The sequence below is a fragment of the Lepidochelys kempii genome, chromosome 9, assembly GCF_965140285.1.
Source record: "Lepidochelys kempii isolate rLepKem1 chromosome 9, rLepKem1.hap1, whole genome shotgun sequence".
NCBI classification, from domain to species: domain Eukaryota; kingdom Metazoa; phylum Chordata; order Testudines; family Cheloniidae; genus Lepidochelys; species Lepidochelys kempii.
Genome location: NC_136388.1, coordinates 68,288,358 through 68,301,627, shown reverse-complemented (window position 1 = coordinate 68,301,627; position 13,270 = coordinate 68,288,358).

Sequence of the window (13,270 nt, the reverse complement as noted above, 5' to 3'; positions counted from 1 at the left end):
CTCCAGGCTCCAGCCCAGGGACCCTAATAGTATCAGCTATGGTAGCTGACCTTTTAGAAACAGTACATGTATATTCCCTGGGCTACTTCCCCACAGCAGCCCCCACTTCCTCAAGCTCCACTTCACCCTTACCCCAGGGCCTCCTTCCTTGTGCCCAATACGGTGGGTACTGCTCAATCTCTCCAACAGCACAACTTCCTTCCACAGCTCCTAACTGGGAGGCTTTTAACTAGTTTCAGCCAGTGGCTTCAGGTGTCCTAATCAACCTAGAATTCTCCCTGCCTTCTGGAAAGTTCTTAACTGACCTGGAGCAGCTGCCATTTAACTTATCCTGGTACCAGGAATTTGTTTAGCCTGGAGCTAATATATCTATCTCCCACTACTTTTCTGTAGCCATCTGGCCTTGCCCTGTCACACTATGTATCTCAGGGGGTTGGTAAACTAAAAAATCAGCATTTCACCTCAAAGCTGCTAATATGAATATTGTTCAGTTCAGAAGTGACTACTTGTTAAGATTAGACAGCTGTCAGAAATCAGTGGTGGTCTCAGTCCTAAAGGATAGGTGTCCATATCAAATGGCTATCACATTTGGCTTTGACCATTGCTGGCCATTTCAGGACCTAGGTCTTGGACTGTATAGGTTTGGAGATTTACATTATCCTCTTGCTGACCCAGAGGTAGTCTCTCCAGACCATGTTAAATGTTAGCCGTATTACAGTCATGTGGGGGAAGGTTTTCACCCCCTACGTGGTTAGCGTGGGGAAATCCATGTCTTCACTACCTGTTTTGTAGATAAACCCAACACTTCAGTTTCCAGTATGGCCCATCTGGCACTGTTCATGAGCACTGAATGTATGTTATTTATTAACTTTAAAACTACTATTACTTTCCTTTATCATAGCTCCAATAGATATGGCTGAAATTTTTTTTTTTTTGGTTTTTTACATCTGAGCCTAACCTCCTAAGGTACGCAAACCAGCCACTTGGGGTTTCCAAAATACTTTTGTTATCAGCAGGTTTGCATAATGCATAGTTGTTGCACTTAAGGCAAACATTCAACTTTCCAGAAGGCCAGCAACTTTTTTTAATCCAGAAAGTAAGCAGTACTAAACTTATTTTTAAAGTTGTTTTCATTAAGAACCTAAACCTGAGTTTGATAATGCTGGCATTGAGATAATTAATAATTCAGTTCACTAAACCTTTCTGTAACAGCAAACAGTACATCTTGTCCAAGGCAAAGGATGTTTGTGTGGAAAAAAAATGTGCTATAATATAATTTGAGCATAAGACAGATGACTCTACAATAGTGCTGGAAGGAATGGTAAAAGATGCCTGTTTATGGAGACAGCATGTACTATGTAATATGCTTACAAAGTTCACTCTGTTTTACAAAATGGTCCTGAAGGGATTGTGGTTTACTCTCTAAAAAGAGAGAGAAAGAAATCACCAGATTAAAGAATAATTTCATGAAGGTACCAACCACTTAAATACATTTTTAAAGGAGGTAAAGTGAAGTTACCCAACCATTATGCAGTTAAAAAACAAACAATGCAGGCGGCCTTCTACATGCTGAAAGTTTTGTACTGATTTGATTAAGCAGTTTAATTCTTAGGTCTTTTCTAAGCAGCTTATTTCTGTCACTAAAACAATATAAATGATGTTGACAGTCATAAGTAGCTTGAGTATTTATATTATTGTTTTGCTACAATGACTATTAGAGATTCCTTAGGGATGAGAAATGTGATGTATGGAAGATGAGTAATTCTTTCGTATGTGTTACAATGATTTTTTAAAAAAAATTAGAGTAAGTGGATCATGTTTTAAATAACTTATTGCAGTACAAGTATTTTTGAACTTTGAATGTAAAAGGTCTAAATAGACTTGTGGCTGAAAAAGAATATTAACTTTACTTAGTTTTCTTGGGCCTGGTCTACACTGGGGGGGAGGTGGAAATCAATCTAAGATACGCAACTTCAGCTACGAGAATAGCGTAGCTGAAGTCGACGTATCTTAGACTTAGAATCACTTCCTTGCGGTGCGGGATCAATGGCCACCACTCCCCCATCGACTCCACTTCTGCCTCTCGCCATGGAGGAGTTCCGGAGACGACGGCAGAGCGATCGGGGAATCGATTTATCGCATCAACACTAGACACGATAAATCGATCCCCGATAGATTGATCACTACCCGCCAATCCGGCGGGTAGTGTAGACATGGCCTTGGCAACTTCTGTAGTGTGAAATTCCATGAGCACCATGATGAACTTGCTATTACAGTGCTCTCTGTACTGCTCAGCATACATTTGCTAGAATTATGCTAGGGGCTGCAAAAGCTGAGCCTTCATACAAACACCTTTTCTGAAGGGTGATCATTGGTTATCTTGGTTTCTAAACTAGAGCTTAAGATGTTTTTACGGTGGATGTGGTGACATTATGCGCCTACAGAATTCATCGTTGGCTATTTAATTCCTGCTAATCTGAAGCTACTCAAAATCAATGTTAACAAAAAATAGTTTGCCTGGAAAGGCTGGTCCAAAAATTAGATATGCATTTAAATGAATATGCCGAAGAGTAAAACTACACTTCCAAGCATCTGTCCTTCAACCTAGTTAAACACTTCAAGGTTAAGGTTTAATAAGCCTCTCACATCCACCTCATCCTTCACAAAAGCTTTACATAACAGCATTCATATTACCTCTAAACCCTATCCTGAACCATAGAATTGTAGGACTGGAAGGGAGCTTGAGAGGTCATTGAGTCCAGTCATCTGCACTAATGGCAGGACTAAGTATTATCTGGACCATCCCTGACAGGTGTTTGTCTAAACTGCTCTTAAAAACCTCCAATGGTGGGAATTCCACAGCCTCCCTAGGTAATTCTAGTGGTTCACCACACTGGCAGTTAGCAAGTTTTTTCCTAATCTCAAGCTAAACCACCCTTGTTGCAATTTAAGCCCCTTGCTTATTCTCCTATCCTGAGAGATTACAGAGAACAATTTTTCTCCATCCTCCTTATAACAACCTTTTACGTACTTGAAAAGTGTTATGGCCACTCTCATTCTCCTCCAGACTAAATAAACATTTTTTTTCAGTCTATTTGCATAGGTCATGTCTTCTAGACCATTAATCATTTTTGTTGCTCTTCTCTGAACTTTCTCCAATTTGTCCACATTTTTCTTGAAATGTAGTGCTCAGAACTGGACACAGTACTCCAGTGGAGGCCTAATCAGTGCAGATTAGAGTGGAAGAATTGCTTCTTGTGTCTTGCTTACAATACTCTTGCGAATGCATCTTAGCATGATGTTTGCTTTTTTCCAACAGTGTTACATTGTTAACTCATATTTAGCTCGTGATCACTATGACCTCTAGATTCCTTCCTAGGCAGTCTTTTTGTCCCTACATACTTGTGTTCTTTATTTATATCCATCCTTTGTAACTGGACTTAACTTCCACTTTTTGTAGAATTTTTGAGTTTCAGATCGTTCAAGATCTCCTGGTTAAGGCAGGGTGGTCTCTTGTCATACTTACTATCTTCCCTATTTAGTGGGATAGCTTGTTCTTGTGCTTTTAATAACATCTCTTTGAAAAACTGCCCACTCTCTTGAACTGTTTTTCCCCTTAGACTTGCTTCCCATGAGATCTTACCTGTCAACTCCCGGAGTTTGCTAAAGTTTGCCTTCTTGAAATCCATATTCTTTATTGTGCTGTTTTCCTTCTGACCATTTCATGATCACTGACCCAACATGCCCTCCATTTCAAATTCTCCATCAGTTCCTCCCTAATTGTCAAAATCAAATCTAAAACATTCTCCAACTTCAGAAATAAAAAATGGTCTCCAAAACATTCCAAGAACTTGTTGGATAATCTGTGTCCTGCTGTGTTATTTTCTCAGAAGTCTGGGTAGTTGAAGTCCCCCATCACCGCCACCAAGTCTTGTACTTCAGATGATTGTGTTAGTTGTTTATAAAAAGCATCATCCACCCCTTCTTCCTGGTTAGGTGGTCTATATTAGATCCCTACCATGGCATCACCCTTATTTTTTACCCTTTTATCCAGAGAGACTTTCAACAAGTCTCCTATTTCCATCTCAACCTCAGTCCAAGTGTATAATTTGAGATATATAAGGCAACATCTCCTCCCTTTTTCCCTGCCTGTCCTTCCTGAGCAAGCTGTACATTTCTATACCGATATTCCAGTCGTGTATTATTCCCACCAAGTTTCTGTGATGCTATGTCATAGTTTTGTTTATTGACTAACATTTCAAGTTCTTCCCACTTATTCCTCATAATTCTCCCATCAGTATGCAGACATCTAAGATACTGATTTGATTCTCCCTTATCCCAGCTATAACCGCCTATGCTGGCCACAGATTGTGACCCTTCTCCCAGGTCTCCTTGTTTTTGACTTACCTGTGGGCTTTTGCCTCCTGCCCCCATCAAACCTAGTTTAAAGCCCTCCTCACTAGGTTAGTTCTTCCCTTTGCTCAATAAGTGGACCCCATCTCTGCTTAGCAGTCTTTCTTCCCAGAAGAGCATCCCGTGGTTAAGGAAGCTGAAGCCCTCCTGGTGATACCATCCTCACAGCCAGGCATTCTCCCCAGGATGCATCTGTCTCTGCTTGGGCCCCTACCCTTGACTGTAAGGATTGAAGAGAACACCACCTGTGCCCCTAGATCCTTCTCCCTTACTCCCAGAACTCTACAGTCACTTTTGATCTGCTCAGGGTCTTATGTGACAGTATTATTAGTGCCTACATGGATGAGTAGCATGGGGTAGTACTTAGAGGCTGGATGATCCTCGACAATCCCTCCGTAACATATCAGATATGGGCCCCTGGCAGATAGCACACCTCCCAAGATGCCATGTCAGGCTGACAGATCGGTGTCTCCATCTACCTTGGAAGAGAGGCTCCAACCACCACTACCCTATGTTTTCTCCTGAGAGTGGTGGCTGATATCCTCCCAGCCTTGGTGGTACGTGGCTTCTCCTCCTCCACCATTGGGAGTGATTCCTCATCGCTCGTTGCCAGGGCAGCATAATGTTTCTTCATCACTCTGGTGAATGGGTTGGGAGTAGGGGTGTATGACGGGTTGGATCACAGAAACCCTCTTGGGGCTGCCAACTGATGTGCCAAGACTACTTCTGCCCCTGCTTTCCTGTCCTGGCAACTTGGGACTTCAGTGCCCTGCCTGGTTTGAGCCAGGCCCGCTAGCCTTCTGCAAACCCAGACCCAGGTCTGAACCACATCCCCTAACAACTGTAGGCTTAATTGAAAGCAGCTTAAGAAGTGTTCCTGTCTTTAACACTCAGATGCCCAACTCCCACTGGGGTCCAAGCCCCAAATAAATCCATCTTACCCTGTATAAAACTTATACAGGGTAAACTCAAATTGCTCATCCTCTATAACACTGGTAGAGTGATATGCACAGCTGTTCCTCCCTTCCACCCAGGTATTAATACATACTCTGGGTTAATAAGTAAAAAGTGATTTTATTAAATACAGAAAGTAGGATTTAAGTGGTTCCAAGTAATAAGACAGTACAAAGTAAAATACAATAAAACACGCAAGTCTAAACTTAATACAGTAAGAAACTGAATACAGATAAAAATCTCACCCTCAGAGATGTTTCAATAAGCTCCTATCACAGACTGGATGCCTTCCTAGTATGGGCACAATCCTTTCCCCGGTACAGCCCTTGTTCCAGCTCACGTGGTAGCTAGGGGATTTCTCATGACTGCAGGCACCTTTGTTCTGTTCCACCCCCTTATATATCTTTTGCATAAAGCGGGAATTCTTTGTCCCTCTCTGGGTTCCCACCTGTCCTTTTAAATGGAAAAGCACCAGGTTAAAGGTGGATTCCAGTTCAGGTGATATGATCACATGTCACTGTAAGACTCCAAGCCCTCATTCCTCCCAGCCTGACTCACAGAAAGGTCTGCAAGAAACCAGAGCCATCCACAGTCAATTGTCCTGGTTGATGGGAGCCATCAAGATTCCAAACCACCCTTAATGGCCCACACTTTGCATAAATTACAATAGGCCCTACAATATTTTACAATTACAATACAAATTACAATAGGCCAATTGCATAAATTGGTTAGGATATGCATCTGATGAAGTGAGCTGTAGCTCACGAAAGCTTATGCTCTAATAAATTGGTTAGTCTCTAAGGTGCCACAAGTACTCCTTTTCTTTTTGCGAATACAGACTAACACGGCTGTTACTCTGAAACCTGTAAATAGGCCCTCAGTTATATTTCATATTTCTAGTTTCAGATACAAGAGTGATACATTTATACAAATAGGATGACCACATTCAGTAGATTATAGGCTTGTTGTGATACCTTACAAGAAATCTTTTGCATGAAGCATATTCTAGTTACATTATATTCACACTCATTGCATTCTATATGATTTTAGGAAAATATGCTAATGTCACAGGGTGGAGCACAGCCTGCTGCCTGAAGTAACCAGCAGCCAGTGTCCTGCCTCTATGAAGCTCTCCCCCTTCTTGAGGGCTTGTGGCTAATACACAATCTAGCTATTCTTGGTGAAATTCCTGGTAGTCAGGTCTCCTCATCCCTAAGCCCCAGTCTACACTAGGGCTTTAGGTCGAATTTAGCAGCGTTAAATCGATGTAAACCTGCACCCGTCCACATAATGAAGCCCTTCATTTTGACTTAAAGGGATCTTAAAATCGATTTCCTTACTCCACCCCTGACAAGTGGATTAGCGCTTAAATCGGCCTTGCTGGGTCAAATTTGGGGTACTGTGGACACAATTCGACGGTATTGGCCTCCGGGAGCTATCCCAGAATGCTCCATTGTGACTGCTCTGGACAGCACTCTCAACTCAGATGCACTGGCCAGGTAGACAGGAAAAGTGCAAACTTTTGAATCTCATTTCCTGTTTGGCCAGCATGGCAAGCTGCAGGTGACTATGCAGAGCTCATCAGCAGAGGTGACCATGATGGAGTCCCAGAATCGCAAAAGAGCTCCAGCATGGACCGAACGGGAGGTACAGGATCTGATCACTGTATGGGGAGAGGAATCCGTGCTATCAGAACTCCGTTCCAGTTTTCGAAATGCGAAAACTTTTGTCAAAATCTCCCAGGGCATGAAGGACAGAGGCCATAACAGGGACCCGAAGCAGTGCCACGTGAAACTTAAGCAGCTGAGGCAAGCCTACCAGAAAACCAGAGAGGCAAACGGTCGCTCCGGGTCAGAGCCCCAAACATGCCGCTTCTATAATGAGCTGCATGTCATTTTAGGGGGTTCAGCCACCACTACCCCAGCTGTGTTGTTTGACTCCTTCAATGGAAATGGAGGCAACATGGAAGCAGGTTTTGGGGACGAAGAAGATGATGATGAGGTTGTAGATAGCTCACAGCAAGCAAGCGGAGAAACCGCTTTTCCCGACAGCCAGGAACTGTTTCTCACCCTGGACCTGGAGCCAGTACCCCCCCGAGCCCACCCAAGGCTGCCTCCTGGACCCGACAGGTGGAGAAGGGACCTCCGGTGAGTGTACCTTTTAAAATACTATACATGGTTTAAAAGCAAGCATGTGAAAGGATTACTTTGCCCTGGCATTTGCGGCTCTCCTGGATGTACTCCCAAAGCCTTTACAAAAGGTTTCTGGGGAGGGCAGCCTTATTGCATCCTCCATAGTAGGACACTTTACCACTCCAAGCCAGTAACACATACTGGGGAATCATTGTACAACAAAGCATTGCAGCGTATGTTTGCTGGCATTCAAACAACATCCGTTCTTTATCTCTCTGTATTATCCTCAGGAGAGTGAGATATCATTCATGGTCACCTGGTTGAAATAGGGTGCTTTTCTTCAGGGGACACTCACTCAGAGGAGCCTGTTCCTGCTGGGCTGTTTACCTGTGGCTGAACAGAAATGTTCCCCGCTGTTAGCCACGGGGAGGGGGGAGGGTTGAGGGGGTAGCCACGCGGTGAGGGGAGGCAAAATGCGACCTTGTAACGAAAGCACATGTGCTATGTACGTAATGTTAACAGCAAGGTTTACCCTGAAAGAGTGTAGCCACTGTTTTGTAAAAGGTGTCTTTTTAAATACCGCTGTCCCTTTTTTTTCCTCCACCAGCTGCATGTGTTTCAATGATCACAGGATCTTCTCCTTCCCAGAGGCTAGTGAAGATTAGAAAGGAAAAACAAAACAAAAACACACTCATGATGAAATGGTCTCAGAGCTCATGCTGTCCTCCCACACTGACAGAGCACAGACGAATGCGTGGAGGCAAATAATGTCAGAGTGCAGGAAAGCAAAAAATGACTGGGAGGAGAGGTGGCATGCTGAAGAGAGTAAGTGGCGGGCTGAAGCTCAAATGTGGCAGCAGCATGATGAGAGGAGGCAGGATTCAATGCTGAGGCTGCTGGAGGATCAAACCAATATGCTCCAGTGTATGGTTGAGCTGCAGCAAAGGCAGCTGGAGCACAGACTGCCACTACAGCCCCTGTGTAACCAACCGCCCTCGTCCCCAAGTTCCATAGCCTCCACACCCAGATGCCCAAGAATGCAGTGGGGGTGCCACCGGCCAATCAGCCACTCCGCCACAGAGGATTGCCCAAAAAAAAGAAGGCTGGCATTCAATAAATTTTAAAGTTGTAAACTTTTGAAGTGCTGTGTGGCATTTTCCTTCCCTCCTCCACCACCCCTCCTGGGCTACCTTGGTAGTCATCCCCCTATTTGTGTGATGAATGAATAAAGAATGCATGAATGTGAAGGCTCTTGTCCCCAAACAAACATTTGGGTTAAGTTCATATCAGATATACTTGTGCAATTACAGTATAGACAATGGAGTTGTCATCTCTCATTGAGAGCATCATTGGCTTGAAGAAACTTTGTGATGAGGTGCAACACAGCTAGCACCCCGCTTTCCTTTCCAACATGAGTTTTGAGTTGGGCAGTGTGGAAGTATAACGTTGTATAAGGTGACATGCTGGATACATTGTATATGAGAGGGCATGCCAAAACATGTTACAAAGTATCTGAGGGAGCACATGTAGGGACAGTTAGCTTTTGAATGGAGAAGCAATTAAGATAGACGTGCTGGCTCTAAGAAGCAGGCATCAGAATGGAAGGTGTGACGGGCAATTAGTTAAGTGAACTGGAAACTGTTAAAGGAGATTGTTAAGGGTGGCAGGTAATTGAAGATACGTGACTGGTCTCAGGGATCTCGAAGGGTGGTGACTAAAATCTTTTTCTTCTTTTGTCTGTAACTTCTCTGTAACTTGTTCTCCAAAAAACTGTATAAATTAAGAGACACAAGCCCCACTCGGGGGGGCTCACTTCTAAATGTATTAGCAGAGCAGCTTTGCTAATAAAACAGAGTGGTCTGATAAATTGTGAGTCAGAGTCAAACTTTGACAGCAGCTAGTGAGAAAAAAGGCTTTCTACTTGTAAACTGAATACTTTTTATAGGACTCTTTTAAACAAAAGATCTAGAATGCTACAATGCCATCATTGTAGATAGTCACTTTTCAGAACAAAAAAAAAAACAAACAAAAAAACCACACTTTAAACAAAAAGCAGCCTGTATGAGGAAATATACAATTCCTTTGTTCTAAGTGGACTCCACTAGTTTTAATGGTAACGCATGTGGATAGCGGTAACTCATGCTTCTTCTGCATCTCTAATAAAAAACTAAATAATTTATACCAGACTAAGATGCTGCAATAGAAATTAGAAATAAAGCTAATGGTCAAGTTTCCATATTTATATCTATGTGTGCATGGCAATTAAGCAGGAATTTGCTCTAAAGAACAGGATTATGAGAGCTGTGTCTGTGACTTAGTGATAATATTTTCTATTTACTATGTTTGAAATGTATTCCCTTTAATTGATTCTGACTTTTCAGTATTTTTATTAACTTAAACCTGTACAAAAAAATTTAAGTGTTTGTAGAGCATAGCTACAATCTCCATGAACTCCTAAAGCACAGAAAAGAAGAATCAAAATAAAGCTGACACCTTGAAGAGCTGCCAAGAGGAAACAGTGCGACTGGCTGAAAACATTCTGGGAATATGCAGTGCTATTAAGAGCCACCACCTGCAACTAAGGTATTATACGAGAAGGCCAGTAGAAAAGACCTTGTGGTGTTGTAACTGCTGGATTAGAGTTTAATTGTGAGTAGGCACCTGATTAAGGTCATTTTTGCAATGAGGATACAAGCAAAAGGACTGTAGGGAATTTAGCCTCCACTGCACTTGGAAGAGGAGTTCTTCAATAACAGAAGCAATAGAACAAGCATGAATAAAATATTCTCCAGTTCGCTAACTATAGGGGAAGGATGAACAATGACATTATCTGTATTGCCACTATGAAGTGGCTCTGAAATGGTTTCTGGACACAGTTCTGGTGATCCAGAAAATTTGGTTAGTAGAAATGTTGCTTAGTATTTCAAAGAATGGTGTTCATCTTTGGAGGCAAATGGCCACAGCAGCTGGGCTAGTGCTTTCATTGTAAAATGAGCTGTTCAAATGATGGATTGCAACGGGTGTCAAATCCAGACTATCACCCAAATTATACTGGCTGCCTAAAACAGAAGAGCATGATAGTCTGTTCTTAAAGAAAAAGAAAAACTAAGCAGTGTCTAATAGTGAGGCTGTAGCCAGTAGTGGCAGAAGTAGCCAATGCAGGGACTGCAGCACTGGAGAGGGTAAGGGGGACCAATGGGGCCTAGCTGGAGCCATCCTCTGTACCCAGAACGGTGTATAGAAAACACCCTGTCCATTCACTCTAGCAGCACTAGGACCCAGACAGTGTTTCTCTTGGCCTACCATATGGAGCACTTGCTGATAGGGGCACAAGCAGCCAAAGTAGAGACTCTCTCTGCTCCTTGTTGATTGGCTATTTGCACCAACTGTCCCCTCTTCTCCCCCTCACAGCCTCTTCACCTCAGTAGGACTCCTTTTTACGCCCTCTTCTCCCCTTCTCTTTCCCCCTCACCTCACTTTCCTTCAGCGTATCCACTCCTAACTATACCCATAATCAAACATAGCAACAACATGATGCTTGCTACAATCATATTTTTCCACTCTGCTTGTGCGTTAGTCACAGAGTGGGGAAATAGGCATGTCTTGCCTATTTAAGTTGTAACCTTCTCAGGGCAGGGGCCATCTTTTGGTTCTGTGTTTGTGCAGTTCCTAGCACAAATGGGATCCTGGTCTGTGAGATGCTAAAGTAATACAAATAAATAACTAAACATGAAGGTCTAACAAACTGTTTCTTATCTCCTTTTTTAATGTGGAGAGTTTAAGATCTGTGTGGTACTCCTTTATAAAGAAGTAAAATGAAATAGAAAACTACTGAGTGGCATTTCTTCACCCATCGGTTGAAAGTGAAGTGCCTCCAACTAATACATACCTGCAAAGCCAGTAGTGATTTTTTTGGGGGGGTGGGGGGAGAAAGGGGGAGTCATTTGTTTGCCCAAAGGCACAATCATGCATTGGCCATATGGATTTCCTTAAGTGCAAAAGATGATTTACCAGCTCTGGGTCAGATTATACATTTATATAGTGAGGGCAAGATATTTATGTGGCAGATGTCCCTTCTTCCTTCATGCCAGGTGTCCCATCGTGATTCATACCACCATTCCAGGGGATATGCGTCCATACTGATGACGGGTTCTGTTTAATAACTTTCCAAAGCAGTGCAAACCAATGCAGATTCATTTTCATCATCTGAGTCAGATGCCACCAGCAGAAGGTTGATTTTCTTTTTTGGTGGTTCAGGTTGTACAGTTTCCTCATCAGAGCATTCCTCTTTTAAGACTTCTGAAAGCATGCTCCACACCTCATCCCTCTCAGAAGGCACTTCAGATTCTTAAACCTTCAGTTGAGTCTGTGACACGATTAAGGTGGGCCCTGTCTGGTGTGGGTTGAGTGTGCCAGCCTTCCTCAGGGAACAGAAGCAGGTGCACAAACCTCATGTGCCTATTTCCCCCAGCTCAAGTCCTCACATCTGGGCTTAGCTATGGGATAGAGTTGCCCAATGGCCAGAGTTCATAGAATCACCCCTCAAATGGCCAATGACCAGAGCTTAAACATGCTCCTACTGTCTGTCCATTGGTCTGCACTGCACTGAGTACATACAAATATCCCCCCTCACTCGGGGTAATGTGGTCTAGTGGCCAGAGTCTATGAAATACACCCCTATTGTCCAGGCAGTGTGGGCCAATGGCCAGAGTCTATGGGGGCCACTGGCAGAAGGGCCGTCAGCGCAGGTAGGAGGGCTGGACCCACCCGACTCGACTGAGCCCCGACCCAGCACCCTAGTAATGGTGGAATGACCAGCTCAGTGAGGAATCCCTCAGAAATACGCTGAGCTTACCTCAGTGGGAGATACCACTTCGACACTGCCCCGGGTCACTTCCTATTGTAGTCTTGGACGTTGTACTACTGGAGGCACTGGGATCTCTTTGGTCCCCCACACTGGCTGCTCCCTGGGGCTCTGTGGGCTGCTGGTGTCTGAGGTTGTGGTCCACATCTCCACTTCCTTCTGGCACAGGCTGGAAGGCACCCTCAGCAGGAGCTCCCGACACATGTCCTTCCATGCTGGCGTCTCCCCCTGACTGAGCTGGGCTGCTCTTTTATACTGGTACACCTGGAGCATGCCCAGTAGGGAGAAGGGGGTGTGGCTCCCTCAGCCCAAAATCTGGTGTTAACCCCTTCCCGTCCGGTACAGGATGAGTGTGCCCCGTCACACTATCTTTAGAAATCTCACATTGGTACCTTTTGTGTTTTGTGAAATCTGCAGTGATAGTATTCTTAAAACCAACATGTGCTGGGCCATCATTCAAGACTGCTATAACAGGAAATATATGTCAGAATGTGGGTAAAACAGAACGAGGGGACATACAATTCTCCCTCAAGGAGTTCAGTCACAAGTTTTATCACCACTTTTTTTTTTATTAAACGAGCATCTTCAGCATGGAAGCAAGCATGTCCTCTGGAATGGTGGCTGAAGCATGAAGGGGCATACGAATGTTTAGCATATCTGGCATGTAAATACCTTGCAATGCCAGCTACAAAAGTGCCAAGCAAATACCTGTTCTCACTTACTGGTGACATTGTAAATAAGAAGAGGGCAGCATTATCTACTGTAAATGTAAACAAACTTGTTTGTCTTACCAATTGGCTGAACAAGAAGTAGGACTGAGAGGACTTGTAGGCGCTAAAGTTTCACTTTGTTTTGATTACATAACTCCACTCAAAAAAAAAAAACCAAAACAAAAAAAAACAAATAA